Source organism: Acanthaster planci, linkage group LG10 (assembly GCF_054643075.1).
Source record: "Acanthaster planci isolate LZ-2023a linkage group LG10, COTS_SCS, whole genome shotgun sequence".
Taxonomy (NCBI): domain Eukaryota; kingdom Metazoa; phylum Echinodermata; class Asteroidea; order Valvatida; family Acanthasteridae; genus Acanthaster; species Acanthaster planci.
Window position 1 is genome coordinate 12,162,508 of NC_141786.1, and position 17,513 is coordinate 12,180,020.

At 42.2% G+C, this 17,513-nt stretch overlaps 2 long non-coding RNA genes across 2 annotated transcripts in view; one reads left to right on the top strand and one right to left on the bottom strand.

The window, feature by feature from the left end:
- Positions 1–17,513, bottom strand: part of LOC147797773 (uncharacterized) — a 461,720-nt gene that overhangs the window by 223,760 nt on the left and 220,447 nt on the right. The gene's annotated exons all lie outside the window — the stretch shown is intronic.
- LOC110986752 (uncharacterized) overlaps positions 1–17,513 on the top strand; it is a 152,281-nt gene that overhangs the window by 7,849 nt on the left and 126,919 nt on the right. The window lies entirely within an intron of this gene.

Here is a 17,513-nt window from a genome sequence, read left to right on the forward strand (position 1 = left end):
ACTATGAACTGCACCGTGTGCATTATAACTTCACCATATTTAGCCCTGCCCTCACTCAGTTGAGGGTGGGAGAACTCAGTCCGAGTTTTACTACAGTTCATGAGTGTGTGCCGTTGCCACGGGTACAGTCCAGGTAGGTCCAGCTTAGTCCAGCTTGTGCAGGTGTTCCAGAAACAACAAACAATCGATGAAGTGGGTGGGCGATTCCAGCGAATCCCTCAATGAATCGTCTGTAGTAAGAGACGAGGCCAAGGAAACTTCTTACGTCAGTAGTTGTCATCGGCTGTGGCCAGTCCCGTACCGCTTTTACCTTCTCCGGGTCTGTGGAAACTCCCTTCGCCGAGACAACATGGCCCAGGAATTCCACCTCTTCGTGGAAAAGGCGACATTTCCTCGGCTTCAGTTTTAGGTTGGCCTCACGGAGTCTCTCAAGTACCAGGCACAGTCTCTGCATGTGTTGCTTGAAGGATCTGCCAAATACAATCACGTCATCGAGGTACAGTACTGCTACCTGCCACTGCAACCCTTCCAACACCTGCTCCATCAGACGCTCAAAAGTCGACCGGGCATTGCAAAGTCCGAAAGGCATTGTTACAAATTGGTACAGCCCTCCACGCCCCGTAGAGAAAGCAGTTTTGGGTCTATCTTCCTCGGCGACTTCCACTTGCCATTAGCCGGACGCCAGGTCGAGTGTTGTAAAGTATCGAGATCGGGCAAGCGAGTCCAAATTGTCAATGGGCGGCAATGGGTGGGCGTCCTTTTTCGTCACATCGTTCAGTTTCCTGTAATCGACGCACACTCTGACCGACCAGTCTTTGTTTCTCACCAGCACAATCGGGGAGCACCAAGGGCTGTCGGACGGCTCAATTATGCCCTGGGAGAGCATTTTTGCAACTTCCCAGTCCGCTACTTTGCGCAGACTCAAGGGGACTCTCCTTGGCCTCTGTCTGATCGGCTGAGCGTCTTCGGTCACAATGTGATGCTTGATGATGCTGGTCCTGCCAATATCGCCGTCTTCTGAGGAAAATACATCGCTGTACTTCCACAATAATGACGCCGTCCCTCTTGCTCGTTCGGTGCCAAATTTTGGCAACTTAGGTCAAACACGCTAGTCAGATGTTCCGGGACCACCAAAGCAGCTTGGTCGGCGTCACTGTCTTCCGTAGTCAGGGCTGCATCGGACTTTTCAGCTTGATGTTGAGCTCGAGTCGTCGTCACACTGTCCACCGGATCAAGTGTAGCAGCATCGGTACCTGCCCGAGGTAGCTTAGGCTCAGATGAGAGGTTAAACAACCTCACCGGAACTACGGAATCTTGCACTCCTACCAAGGCGCTGGCGACCAGCAAACTGCAATCTTCAGCATTGTGGTTTTTGTTTTGCAGTACACCCCAGGTGGGCACAATCCCCGGTCGATGGCGTACCACCTGGCATCCAACAATGACTTCGGTTAAAGGTGGCACTATTACGGTTTCTGTTACTCGGACACGGCAGGCTATAGGCTCTCCCGGTTGGGCCTGCATTGGCATCTTATAACTCCCCACCTGCAGACATTCGTCTTCCCAAAGCAATGAACACTTATGTTCTCGTAGAAAGTCCAGTCCAAGGATCGCTTGATCGCTCACGTCTGCGACCCACATCATGTGGTTCACCTTACATCCTCCTAATGCTATTTGCATTTTGGCCCGTCCCACCACACGCAGCTCACTTCCGTCGGCCTGGCGGAATGTGCGATCAGGGGGATGAGAGTCGGTTTCCCTCGCAGCGCTATCCTCTCAAAGAGACGAGTAGATACGAAGCTCTCCGTCGCTCCGGTGTCTAGCAAGAAACTGGTAGTCACACCCTCCAACCTTCCCCTTACATACAGTCCAGCTGCAGTGGAGGACGAAGATTTCAACCCAGCTCCTGGTTTACAAGGCACTGATGTGCCTTTCTCGGTCAATTTGACAGAGTTTTCCACCATAGGAAACGAAAAGTCGGTTGTCGTCCCGACCGTGTTTAGTGGCAAACGAGACTCATGTGAGGCGGAATTGTTTGGCGTATCAGGCAACATTGACGACGTTGCCTCCGCCGGCAGTGCCACCTGCACGGGCGGGGCGACCCATTCCGGCGGGGCCTCCATCGTCGGTGAGGTTGCCTTCGCTGGCGGTGCAACCTGCTTCGGCGGGGCGACCCATTTTGGATGAGTCTCCGACGCCGAGGAGGTTGCCTTCACCGCCCAATGGGTTGTCAGTTTCGAGCCTGCTGTCGGGTACGGCAGAGCTTTGGCTCTCAAGCCCAGCCTCCTCTAGTTTAAGGGTGGTTGTTTCTTCTTAGCCTGTGGGCAACCTACCCGAAAGTGTTCCAGGCTACCGCAAATCCAGCATCCCGGTTTCCAGTCCTTAGTGCTAGTCTTCTTCTGCTGGTCCAGGGTGATCAATACGCCCCGCAGCATTTCCGCAATGTCCCATGTCTCCGCGTGGTTTTCACTGTCCTGCCGTTCGCCTACTGGGGTTTTAACTGCCCGCAAGTGCCCTATCTTCTCAGTCTTCAGCCATGCCTCAGCCTCGGCCACTATATCCACAGCATCATCCAGGGTTTTAGGCTTTCCCTGAAACAAGGCCTGCTTCAGGTCGTAGTCATCCAAGTGATTCTTGAACTGTTCTATGGCGAACTCATCTTGAAATGCCAGTCCACTGTCCGGGTATGTTCGCCGGACACGAGCAGGTAGTCCGCCATCTCTGTTTCATCCCATTGGTTTATTCTTGCCACCCGCTCGAAGTGTACCCGATATTCTTCTAGGCCGGCAGAGCCATCGAACTCACGGGCCTTAATCCTCGGTGCAGTTGCGGCGGCGGCCCTGCTCGCGGTGCGCTGGTCGGCGATGGCAGCAGGAGTACCGCTTTCAGCGGTTTCCGCTTGCCCCGCGACCGCCGGGTCCGTCGAGCCAGGTTTGCCGCTTGGAGTCGCTACGGGATGTAGGCGCAGAGATTCGTGGGACTTACCAGCCTTCATTTTGACACTTGTAGGCTCCCTGTACTGTCCCCCGAGCTGTTCGTTCAGGTCTGTTGGCAATTTTCTCTGCCCAAATTGCCACGGTGAACTTTGACCTTGTAGAATGGCTGACTCCGTTTCCACCAACGACCTCTCGATTTCGTCCAAGGCCATCTGTATATCCGAAAATGATCTGTAGCTCGCCATGTCTCTGATCTTTGTGTCCTTAAATCGTCACCGCTGCCACCATTTGTAGCGTAGACCTTCGTGGTTTTTTCTTTTCAGAACACAACACATTTATTCGGCCTTCCTTCTTCACGACTTTTCCCAGACTACTCTATATGTACAGTACATTAGTCATCAGCACAATTAAATTCACTCGATTTTGGTAGTGGCCCAATTGATTTTTCCCGGGCGCGCCAATCCCGGCCGCAACCGCAAAATAGGTGTCCAATTACCAGCGTGTTTCCGGAGCCACAGCGCGACCCCAAAACACAATAGAGTTCACAGAGTTCGTGATTCACAGTCAATAGGGGGCTCCGGCGGTGCATGCTCCGGTGGAGTCCTCATTCATTTTGGAATGGGGGAGGGAATAATTAAGTCAAGAAAAAACAACTGTAAGAGAGAGAGAGAGGTCCAATAAATTGATTTTACTTTCCAACACTTTGTGACATAATCTAATATTGATTTATCATGCAGTCTTATGTAGACCTATATAATTCCACGGTGAGTAATCACCATGATGAAGTGAAATACTTGATCACCATTTACATTTTTTTTTGAACATTTTACCTCGTGAATTCAAATTAATTACTCAAATCATTTTAAGTGATCTACAGCTCCAAAATAAATAAATGCAACCCATAAAAGGAGTGTGTTTACCTTGTATGATGAAGATACACTGTATGAAAGCCATGCATAATATGTGAATACATATGTAAATACAGTGTACATAAACATCAGTCCAAAAACACGCCATTCATGCACAAATGTAGCATTCTTTGATTTCTATCTGTCTCAAATTAGAAGCTGAGGACCCGGACAAAGGTGGAAATATGTAGTAAGACAGAATGTACTAGCCTGAGGAACAACATGGACAGGGTCACTTGTATGTACTTTTAACTACATGTCAACAGGTACATCTATACATGTACAAATGTACGCCTACATGTACGTAATTTAGACATGTACAAAAACACACATGCATAGTACATGTACATGTTAAGCATGTAGCGAATTTTAGTTTTTTATGAATGTATGAATGCATGTAAAGGCATATGTACATATCTAGTGATGTGTTTACGGTACAGGATGAAGATATGAAAGTAATGTACAAATGTAATTTCATTCATGTACACGAACAATGTACATATATATATTATGTACATCATCACAAAGTAGGCTATCCGTTTTTTTAAAGTTTGAGCCATAATTTCCGTATAAACATTTCGCATGAACAGTGACAAATTTTGCAGTTGATGTCACCAACAAGGTGAAAATAAGTGGAAAAACATGTACAAATTGCACGCCAAACAACATGGACATGGTCACTGGTCAAAAATTGTAACTAAAACCAGACACTACATATATCCCAAAATCAAAGGGTTCCGTCATCCACCCCGCTCTCCTGTGGGCATGGTTGGAATGGATCGGATGTGAACCCTACAATCCTGGCATGCCCGGGGATAACCCTTCATGCAATTACAACATGCACATGTAAAATGGCCCTTAAACCTAGTAGTAGAGGGGGGCCCATTTCACTTCAGCCACCCCTTCACTCATCGTCCCCCAATTTACCACAAAATACCCAAACTAAACCACGGCAAAACCGAAACACCATAAACACATGCTACCCACTTTTTAAAATTTTGCCCTTCGGCACCCCGAAAACATCTGAAAACCGTCTCGACCTCATAAGATCGGGTTCCGATTTTTCCGTGGTTTAGTTTCCGATTACCTTGAAACGGACGATGAGTAAAGGGGTTGCCGATCCGAAACAAAGCTCCCCTCTCCTACTTTTTCTTGAGAGTGATTGTTGGTGCGATCGGTGCTGGTCACGAGTTGTTTACAGGAAAAGTGCGCCGGGGTCAAGAGTTCAAGGTAACTGGAGATCCCCGGCGCGAGTGGTGGATAAAAGGGATTTTGGCCCCAAAGGTGTATATTTTTAGAGCCGATTTTTGGGGTCGATGAGGTACCCAGGGAAAATTGTTAAAATCTGGAATTCCAGATTGTTGGGGGATTCCCCCGATTTTTTGAGTCGATATACTACCCGGGGTTTTTGCTGAAAATGGTGAAAAAGTGGGTGTGCTCCACAACTGTCAGTTTTCCTACTACTACATCCAGCCCATGGCAAGCATTTTCGAACTCATCGAACAGCTTCTTGAAGACCCCAGGGAGATGTGTAATGTTTGGAAGAATTACCTGGATTCAGGAAATGATGAAAATTAATATTCAGTGTAGCAAGTTTTGAGGTGAACCATGATGAGAAATGAATATCTTTCATATCGTTGGCGTTTTCACGAAGGGGCGAATTTAGCCTTTCACAGTCTAAACGAACATGTGAGAAAAACGCGTGCAAACGTTCATCCTTTTTTGATTTGAAACTTTACAGCTTAAGAATGCCTGGATATGTGAGTTTGCGGTATCGGTGGAAAGGATAGTGTCTCCGCTTTTGAAATACTTGTAATTTGAAGAAAACGGGTTGTTTAGTTTTTCAGAATTAATTGAGTTAGAGAAGTGACTGTTCGTGAAAACGCAAAAATGATAAATGAGCAAATTCGCCCCGTGCGTGTAAAATTCGCTTCTTCGTGAAAACGCTCAAGTCAGCACGCGCGAAATTCACCCCACTGGGATTCAAATTCGCCCCTTCGTGAAAACGTTCCGAGTCTGTTTGTACAGTTTTTGCCCCCTTAGCAAACAATAAGTCTATGCTATTTCAAAGCGATCATGTGTAGCGGCGCTGTGAGTATTAGAGAAATTCAGATGCCGTGGAAAGTACAAAGTTAAACTTGTTTGTATTTGTATTATGTTTTTTCCATCTACAAATAAAGCAATATGACACTTCCTGTATTCACACAGTTTTCAAGAATTTAGACTGATTAACATAATAATCAATTAAAGAATCAATTATGTTTATTTTCCAGCATTACAAATTGGATTTTTTCGCATCTGTATATTTACAGGTTTAGTATTTTTCAGTTTAAAAAGCAGAGGCAAAATCCATATATTACAAGCATATTACATACATTATATGAATTCATTCATACAGGCTTTACAATTACAATCGTGGATTTACAATTCTAGATGTAATGAAAGTAAAAAGAATAAATAATAACATGATTTAAAGATAAAGTATTCAGTACAATCACTTACTGATATACAGTATAATTAATTATTTTCCTTTCTGCATACAATGTAGAAAGGAAAATTATTTTAATGAACATTTTCAAGTATTTCATTGCAAAATCAAATGTTGTAAGGCAAAGAAAGATCAATTAAAAAAGACTCCAGAATAACAGATTTGTTTTTTTACACAGTATAAAGTTAGTCCAGGTTCAGGCAAAAGTGACAGTAATATTTTATAGGGCGCTATATTTCAAGAATTGCATTTCAGAATTAGAACTGCAGTCATAATTAATGCATGAAAGACCGTTATACATTTAAATATATTTTTAATTGCTGCTTTAAAAAGGTAGTATTTTTAATAGGTTTATTTCAGCTTCCAAACCTGTTTCCGAATGCACCATATTTTAGGTGCAAACTGCCAAATTACAATTCACTGTAATTCATGTGTGTCAGAAGCACAGCAGTTGTGCTTAATTATTTAAAGAGGAATTTGGCAGAACTCTGTGACTTCCAAATCTGTCAAGTAAAAACAATAAGTCCAGTACATTGGTGATAAAAAAGTCTAATTGCTTGACAGGTTAAAATGTTTAGGGTAATGGTGTTTACCTCCCTCCCTCATACTCTACCTTGACAAAGTTTGTCTAAATGGTATGGAAACCATTTTATAAGCACAATTTTACAATGCCACAAAATCAAAATAGGGGTCTTGCATTACCATAAATATGGTAAATACTGTTTTGCTCAAAAAACGAAAGTTTTAACCTAACACAAACAGGGCAAGAACTCAATAACCCTTCAGAAACATGTCATGCTGCACCTATGTACTAACATGAGCTTCTATTCAGATAGATTCATTGAAGGACGGGAATGGGTAAGTAGATACAACTCTTGAACTTCAGGATACTTAACTAACGTAACAATTTACAAATTGATAAATAGAAAGTCAAAGAGAAAGTCTGGATGCAAGGGTATAATCAGTACCACGAATATTAATGCGCCTTGAGACCAGGTGGCACCTAGGAATACAAACACGATATTCTACTACGTCTACACCAACCACAATAGGCTAACAAGAATCTTTGTAAAAAGGCACAAGAATTGTAGAATCAGCAGCAGAGTGCAGGAAAAAGCCTGCTACAAAGTCAGCTGTGGAATAGCGTAGTGTTAATATATTTACAGGAAGGAAAATAGTGAAAGTTTCTTGCAATATGGAAATTCAGTGAGGAAGTTGTCGGTAAAATATCTGATTATCAGGATGACAAACAACTGGTGTTGTCCCTGAACAGAGCTTCATTGAATCCTGGTATTTGCTGTCTGATATCTTAGGTGGACCTGACAGATAGCATGACTGAGGCTGGAGACGTTCAGTGTCTGTGCTTCTTGTAGATTTGTCGAGCTTGATCACAGAAAAGGCATCATCGGTATGAAAGTACTTGAAAAGAGGTTCATCAGATTTGACCTTCATCACCTTGACCTGCTTAAACTTTGTCCAGTCAATGCCTTTACCATCCTCAGACAAACGAACCCTGAGGATGCCACACTTCTGTTAACATGACTTCCAATCCTGAATGTTCAGTGACTGGACAGTGAAAACATGGTAAGGCCTTGGGTTTTTCCGTGCCATTTTACAGATGGATACCAACTGGGAAGGGACAGAAATGTCACGCACCTGTCTGGTAGCTCTTGCAATGGTGCTATGCATAGAATCACCCTCAGACTGCCCAAGGTTTGTTTCAAAGTAATGTAGTTTGACATCACAAATAGTCTGAGAGTGCTTGATGAAATATAGAAGCATTGTTGGAAGAATGGAGTTCTTGTTTTGTCCAACACAACCATCAGAAAAGAGATCAACAGACTCAACATGTTGAGCGTCCAGAATTTGCAGGTATTTATGCAAATAGGAAGATATCTCACAAGCACCACAACGTCTTTGGCCTTCATAGGAGAGGAAGCAAAAACCTTCCTGGCTGCCAAGGTCATAAATTGTAAAATTATAACATGCCAAGCGCCTTTTATAGAAAATCTCATACCTTTGAGATTGCGGCAGATAGATTACAGACTGGAGGTAAAAAACTGCTGCAGCATATTTTGAACTCCTGGCTGCTCTCTCCTTTGCATCAGCTTTGATGGCACGAACCTTTTCCTTTTCTTCAATATGTTTCTGGTACTGTGGCAACAATTCTTGCTTCTTATCCTCACCTGATTTCGTGTAGTTTTCACACAAACCGCATGTGTCCTTTTTGGGATGATGGAACTTAAGGTTCAAGGAGTGAAACACATTTTTGTACAGAGACAATGACGCACCTTCTGGCTTCTCCTTTATGTACATGCCATACATCATCTGGAGGTTCAGGTCAGAAGCCAGGTATTGACACTTGCTGGATGCACGACAGTAATGTGACTCCATCCTTGGAAATTTCTCGATGTGTCCTTGAACCTCATTTCTCAGAAGGGTGTCGAGTTCAGAGCGCTGTTTCCCCCCACGTTTTTCCCCTTGAAGAATGCCACATGTGTCAAGTTTTGAGAAAACTGTTCTGATTTGCTTCTCTGTCACATTGATCGTGGACATGAACATGCTACGACAAACTTTCCAGGTCTCAGAAATGCAGGTGGGTTAGCAATGTATAATGAAAGCTTCTGTAACGCTTTGATGCTGTTGTTCCCACAGAAACAAAATCCATTCACGTTGCTTGTCCAAGCAAGCCATGTTGTAATAGGCAATATTCAAGGCCATTCTATCTGCCTCCATCACTACAGAGCAATCCAGATTACTGCATCTAGCAGTACATTTGCTGACACCCAAAACACCTTGCCTCAGAGGAATCTGTCTGTTTGACTTTTCTGTAAAATAGGCCACGCCACTATTTCTTTTTTCTTTAACAAGAAAATTTCTGGACCTTTTGATCTTCTTTCGTTTGGGGGAAAGAACCTTTCCAACACCATCAACATGAAAGTCACCAGGGTCAGGAAATGAGATGGAATCATCATCTTGCCCCGAGGAAAGACACACACTATCATCAACTGACTTGAGACAAGTGGAGAAGATGAAACTGGACGATACCGCCCAGACCGAGCAGTAAAGGAAGATGGAACACTTCTTCCAGGGCCAGAACTGTCAAGCTGTAATGAAGCAGCGGAAAGAGAGGAAACTGGTGGATACTCCTCAGAAAGAGAAGAATAGGAAGGAAAATCACTCCCATGGTTAGCACCATTAACATGCAATGAAACGGCTGCAGGAAAAGAAACTGGTGGATAACGACGAGTCCGAGCAGAATATAAATGGCCAGAACCATCACTTGGAGCTGATGCAGTAGCAGCAGAAGAAAGTGGTGGATACTTCCCAGAACGAGCAGAAGATGGAAAATCACTCACATGGTTGACACCATCACCTGACGCTGATGCAGCAGCAGGAGAGGAAAGTGGTGGATACTTCCCAGAACGAGCAGAGGATGGAAAAACACTCACATGGTTGACACCATCACCTGACGCTGATGCAGCAGCAGGAGAGGAAAGTGGTGGATACTGCCCAGAACAAGCAGAAGATGTAAAATCACTGTCAAGGCTAGCACCATCACATGGCACTGATGCAACAGCAAAAGAGGAAAGTGGTGGATACTGCCCAGAACGAGCAGAAGAAGATGGAATATCACTCTCAGGGTAAACATCATCGATCTGCAGTGAAGCAGCAGCAGGAGAGATAGATGGAATATTAATGCATCTGGAGTGAACATCAATGACCTGGGTTGAAGCACAAGGAGGTAAACTGGATATAATTTCAACATCCTTTGGGTCTAAAACTGCCAAAGGGCTGAACAGCTCTTTGCATCAATCATATATAATTCACCATGTACATTATGCGAAGTACATGTTTTGTTTGTATTAAAATGATTAAAACAAAGATATTCAAGGCAGTGGTGGCAGGCAGCCCACACTTCATCTTTGCACTGGAATTCCCCACAAACTGCTGGCCCTTCAAGAACGTCATTTCCAGACATCTTGTCCAAGGGTATTGGTCCACCTGCAAAATATGAACACAAATATTCTGGCATGAAAGCAACAAACTTTGAGAAATTAAACTTTGAGAAACAAGAAAACAAAACAAAAAAGACAATAATGCAGATTATATAACAATGCTTTTTATGTCTATTGGCATGGCTGCCATTTTAAAAAGGGAGGGGTCCTTGATGTGTGCGTTATTGTAACCAGGATACATGTGTACATATATATGCACTTGCATATGGAAATTATCAAAAGAAAAGAATTTCTGGAATTGCTGCCTGAAAAATTTAAAAATACAACAATGCTCACGACGGAGTAACGGAACAACAGAATTAAACAATTAGTCGGAACATTGAAAAACGATCAGAACATAAGGTTCAGAGTAAAGGTGTCAAAATTCAGAGCAATCTTCAATAAAATGAGTGTAGTTATAACACCCTTATACATGTGGTTGTTTTTAATGTGAGCTGAATGTTTTTCCATGATTTGTCTTTTCCAACACCAGTGCACATGACAATAATCACTCTCATTTAACAACAGTTTTTTGGAGTTACAGTTTTAAATTTAACTCTGAATAAGCTCACCATTGAGTCTGGACGACAAATACTGCGATAGCGGAATTTCATCATCATCGTCAGTCTCAGTGTTAGAGTTGGGAGGTGACTCCTCCATATCGATGATGGTACCCTTCCACTCGCCATCATTCCACAGCATGGTAACTGATGACCCTCTCCGCAGGACACCATCAAACTTCAAATCTGCAGTGGACACAACATTTTTTAACCCATCCCAAAAAACCACCACATCCATGACGGGGAAGCTGCTTCAATTTAAAAAATGTAAATTTCCTTCAGTTAATTTTCTAAATGTTAAAAAGTTGAAAAATTCATGGCTGGTCAAAATTTTCACTCCGTGAGTGTGACTAATCTTGCCAGAACTTACATGCAGATGTTGGAATTATTATTATGACAATACTAGGGAAAACAACCTACTTCTTTGATTTACAGAGGAGCCCAGTTGTGATTTATTGACACCTGGTGCTAAACTTATTTTTCACAGGATACACTTTCAAAAAATTAAAATGTGGCAGTAGGCCTAATAATGCCACGTTGTAACCATAACCTACTAGGCTAGATACTTAAGTAAGCACCTCAAAAATCAAGCCTTGTTTGAAATGTTTGCACATGTTGCTTCTAAACATGCAGTTTGGGCGTATTTGTTGTTTCAGCAAACCCAATGTTTAGCTTCAAAATAACCAGTTTGCTGACAAAAATTTTTCTAGATTTTCTAGATTGGCATTTGAAAAAACTTTTAGGCCTGAAGGTTCATCAGAATTTTTTAACTTCAAAGGTGTGGAATGTTAACATCTGATTTTACAAGATGAGCAAGTAGTGTAGTAGTATTGGTAGGGTCTACGTTTTCAAAAAGGCAACCACATGAACCAGCCAATTTTTTGCTTAATTCCCTGACGCCTCGAATTCCAGACTAATCTGCTAGTGCTAGCCTAATGCAATGTCAATCAATATTATTTTGTCAAGCATGTGTCAAGGTAACCACTATTTTATAGCCTACAAGTTTTATTTTTGTCACAAAAAAGCTTGCCAATAGTCAAACACTCCGCGAGGAATTCGAGACTCTAAGACCGCCACATTCATGAGGAAACGGCATGATTAGGCCTAGCCTTGCACAATGGTAGTAGGCCTACTACTAGTAGGCTTGAACTACATGTAGCCTAAGCCCGACCTAGGGCTAGGCCCGACCTAAATAGTGTCAGTGTTTGCGTAAATAACTGAGCGTCAATTAAATATGAGCTAAGTAGCGTTTAGGGAAAGGTGATTTTTTCAATATTCATGGAAGGACAAGAATGCACTCTTAATTCCACACTCACTTTGGTATATTCAGCCTGGAAGTTCAAGGACAGAATTAATGACGGACGGGACTGCAGCCAGTTGTTGCTAGACGCCATATTGCTTATTTGACATCGTTCCCATATGCTATGCATGCACGCGGCATTACATGACTGGTCATGCGCGCCTTTACTTATTGTACTGTACGGGAGCTAAAACCATACGCTAAACATTGCTCTCGTTGATCTTCATGAGCGCAGAGAAAAAGGTTGAAGTGCCTTTTCGTGAAAACCTTGACCCATGGGCTTGCGTTTTCACGAAGGGGCGAATTTAAATTCGCCCCTTCGTGAAAACGAAAATTGGCACTTTTGGATAAATTTACAAATTTGTCATTTTTTATTTTACGGATTTCTGATGATTTTTTTATATTTTACTTTCACCGTCTTGTAGATGTTGCACTATTTGATCGTTTTCACAAAAAGAATAAAAATCGACAGAGACGATTTTTCGTGAAATTCGCCTCTTCGTGAAAACACTGACGATATGGTATTAACAACATTCGAAAGGTGATTAAACAAGCAAATGAATCTGAATTTCTACAACATACATGATCAATTTCAATGGGCACGAGAAGGCGATGGGCAATGCTGAATGAAACGTCTTTGGCTCTCTTCTGCAGTCTTTCATCTTGCCAAAAGTGGTTATAAGTTGCTCCGATGATTTGCAATGTACGTGATGATCGTCGACCTCTCTCAAACAGTTGTTCCTGCATCACAGATTTGCCTGCTGTACAGTATAAACAGCAGTGGCGAGCTGACATGTGAAGGGAAATACATGTAAAATGCTATTTAAGAATTTAAACAAATTAATCACACAGGTTACCAGCTGTCAATGCATCCATGTGCCTAGTCAAGATGTGCTTGCCCCTAATAAAGAAGCAAGGCTGGTCCAGGAATAGTAGTTTGGGAATAGTAGTTTGTCTTTTGTGTATTTTCAGTGTATTTAAGTCAGGTAGCTCACATTTGCTCTCTAAGTAAATTTTTCTACAGCTTACCATTGCATCCACATACGCCATACAACTTTGTCAGCAGCTCATAATCGCCGAAGCAGAATACTCGGATAGACCTTGCCCTCCAAATTGCTAATAAAGTGGAGATAATTTTTCTGAGTTAAATGTGTTGATTTCGCCTAAATACGGTTAAAGTGTTTTATTTTTTTTACACATAAAATACAGAAATGTGTCTCTTCACATTACAGGAGAAAGTAAGAAAGAATTCATGCTTACTGCCACTTCGTGGATCCAAGCTTTGCAATCTGGTCAAAGGTAGGTGGAAGTACCCTTTCGATATTTACTCTCGAATCTTTCGCCTCGAAGCTTGCGAATACGACCGTTTCCTAAGAGAAAATACTATGCCTCCACTCTTGTTAATCAGGTCCAAACTAATGGGTACTGGAACTTATGTCAAGGTTTTGTTCAAATATTTAAAGATGTTCTCATGAGTAATATTAAATGACCATTGTGAAGGTGGCACAAGAGAGGCTGCTGGTAGGGTATTGGATCTTCTTTTGTGTGATACTCCTCCTTTCCCTTGTTTCATTACCAGATCACACACAAAACAGTCGCCTTGTAGTTTATGCTTTAGCCAATCTGATAGCACAATTTGGTTCAATCGCAGTTTATCAATATTTCTTGTGCCAGCAGTATAAATGCGGAATGTTTTTAGAACACCTTTCACAAAGAAAAGCAGGATGCTCGTTTGAACAGTCTTTCCAGGTGCTCACTCGAAAAACACTGTAAATTTTCTTACGGATATTGATGCAAGAGACTGGTTTCCGACTTGGTTTTCTCAATCCTGGATGGAGCTTTTCGATGCAAATTCGGCAGAATTTCCCTAGTGACTCTTGGTGAAATTTGAAGCTCATTTTGTGACCCCCCCCCCCCCGATATGTAGACGCGTGACTAAAGCACAACCCCTGATAAACACACTGTACATGTAATGTGTATTTCCAGCAAACTTTGTAAAGCGCGCGCTCAGCGCGAAGGCTATAGGTTTCCGTACTGCAGTGTATGCGCTAAGGATGCCGTTTACCAGCAACGAGGCAACCAAAATTCTTTACGCTGGGAAGTGATTTTAGCGTACATTTCATAGTCGCAGTTTCAGATACAGTGGTCTGTCCCAGTGACAAAATGAATCATTTTGAACTTGTTACACATTGGCTTTTTATTTGCATATACTGGTTCTTCGGACAACCCCCCAGTTATCTGTTTCTAATCTTTTCGTCGTCCACACTGCACGCAAGTACGTTAACCAAGTCATAGAAAATTTCATCGTTAAAAATTCCTGGAGGCAAATGTCGATCTATTCAATGTTGATTTCTGAGTGAAAAAATTAGTTTTACAGTCTGCGTCATTCAGACAGATAATTCTGTGAGTTAATCTGTTTTGTATTGAGGATTACTTCTGCACGGAATCACGTCTTTTTCCGTACACGGGAAGCGCCATCTTGTGTGACGTCACACGCATGAGTGGAGTTAGAAAAAACCGCATATCGGTACTTATTTTACGCTCACGCTATGTGGGTGGAAAGGCCGTGGTAAATCAAACAATGAATTGACATATTTTATTGTAATTTCCTAAGCTGTACTTTTTTAAGTTTTGAAATGCATGTGAGTGACTGAGGGCAGTACAATAAAGTTGAGGTTAGAAAATAAAAGCAGTATAGTTAAATATTGACTTGTCTAAATATTTCCAGGAACCCTTGACTGAAGGCCCTAAAATGGACCCTCCGGAACAAAATGATTTTAATCAAATAAAGAGCGAAATAGAAATTTATCAAGGGGAAACCATAGGGATTTACTACTGTTTAGGCAATGTAACAAATTTAAGATTGAATAACAAATATTTTGATTTTCACTTGAGAGAAAGTATACTGATAACGTATGGGTAAAGGTGGCTAAGAGGATGGTGCAGGCATTTATGTGATGCATTTAATTGTGAAATTTAATCAAGTTTTACAACATTTAATATGTAAGAAAAAGAAACGCCATGAAGTTAATTTACAATAAATATCCTCAGATATTAACAGTGTTGGCATGTTGTGCAATCACTCCATACTGTACATTTTTGATATATTTATTTTTGATAAATGATGACTTTCACGTGAAATAGCTAGTCATGTAAGAGAAAAATCATTTCATAAATAAATCCATATGTCAACAGTGTTACAGGGCAGAAGGACTATGGAACCTAAACATATTTAGGGTATTACAATACTTAAAAATGCAATAACGATAACACACGTTGCTAAAATCGAATTTCGTTTACAGGAAATATCTTGGTTGGCGTGTGACAAGTGTCCTTGATGTACCATCTTGCCTGTGTTGGATTGCCTGACAAATAGTTGGACAGGATGTGGAGTTTTGCTGCCGTATGTGTATGTAACATCAACAAACCGTGTTTATGAGACAGGAGAAAAAAATTTCAAATAGCAGAAAATTCAGAAAGGAAAATGTTATAATCCTTTTATAATAAAATGATTCTATCTCTCATTCAAGAAAATGTGATTTCGAGGCAACATCTGAAATTCAATCTCAAAATCAAAATTGTAGTAATAACAACAAATTGGAATTTAAATAACAAATACAGGTATGTCTTACATGTTGTTAATTCCAAATTGTGCTCACAGGAGTAAAAACACACTGTGAGGGTCATGCACTTATTACAAATTAATTAACTTCAAATAATTGATTTTTTAAAACAAGAAAACCGAAATGCACAATCACAAACAAATTGACTCACGGGCTGAGTTCGGGCGGGTTGTTCCCGTATGTTCACGAACAGCTCAATTTGTTGTTCGTGGGTCGGCCGCTCGAACACTGGGAACAAACAACCAGTTACGCTGGTTGTTGCGAAAAGTTAACTATCGGAAGAGCGCCAACGAGCGATGACAAAGAAAAAGGGCTGCGAGACGTTTGTCAGGCCGTGTGAGCGGAACGCGGAAAATCAGTACCAATGATGGCCGGATAAAGGACAGTAGGGAGTCTGTTTCACCATTTTTTAATTAATCTTTTAGTTAAATGAGTAATTCATATAATTAGATAACTGATCCTTTTAAAGAGTGTTTATTTAGACATCAAATTCCATTCCGAAATTTCATAATCCCTTACTGTCGGAAATACATGCCGCTCCTCGATCATTATTGTACACAAACATTGTTGCGCCCTCTACATTATCTTACCCAAATGCATGTACTTGTTTTGTGTCATATTTTCTATTAGAACAGGCTATCCAGGGCTTCCCATGTACGAATGTCTATGCAGAGATAAGAATAAACACAACCAAGACAGAGTACATGTACCGTGTCCATGCCCAGTTTCTCCAACGGACATTTTTAGTATCCTACCACCTCGTTCCGCAACATTTTTATGGTGACCCAGACGTGATGCCAATTCGCATCCCAGCCATCCAGCCGGCGGCTTGACACATTTTGGTTACCATGGAGTCTGACCTTAACATCACACACCGAGTTCTGCGCTCCCATGCAGCAACGTCAACTGCTGGACAGCAACCCGATGTCTCGGCACCGCAGACAGATGATCAATGCAGTGTTCAGCATTCATCGCAGAGCAGAGGCAGCAACCATTCATCTTCATCTCGGAAATCCCAGAAGAATCTCCATTTGCGACAACAAGAACTTGCCCTTGCTAAGATATGCATGGAGATTGAAATGAAGTCAAGAGCGGAGCAAGATGAAATCGATGAACGGCTACGTGAGGCTCAGCAAGCTCGCCTTTCAGCCCTGAATGAAGAGCAACATCTTCTCAAGAGAAAGCAGGCCCTCTCCAGGCAGTTAGAGCTGGAAGTGCAGCTGCGGAATGCCGAGATCAACCTTGCTCATGCCGAACTTGACTCTGAACTTGTTTCCCAGGATACTTCAGGGGAACAGATTCCTGAAGAGCCGAGTATTGGTAACCAAATACCTCAGCAGCAAGAACTGCATGCCAAAAATATAATTGTAAGCCATGATTTACATGATGGCGGCGATATTCAGTCATATTTACCTGCGCCACTGTCAGTGATTACCATGCCTCAAGCTAGCGCTGCTTTTGAAGGTTGAAGGAAACTGCCACTGTTGCACGCAAAAGGGTGCAGCTTGAAGACAGCCTGCGGGTTGGCCCACAGGCCAAACAAGATCATCATAGACGAGGCATTTCTGCATACCATACTGAGGGTGGAGGCAGAAGCCAAAGTCAGTCGGTAGGGAAAGGTATGAATGACCAGAATTCTTCAGTCAGCAAGTCAGCAGGCATTGGAAAGAAGCCATTGAAGAAGGTTTGTCCTTTCTGCAAAA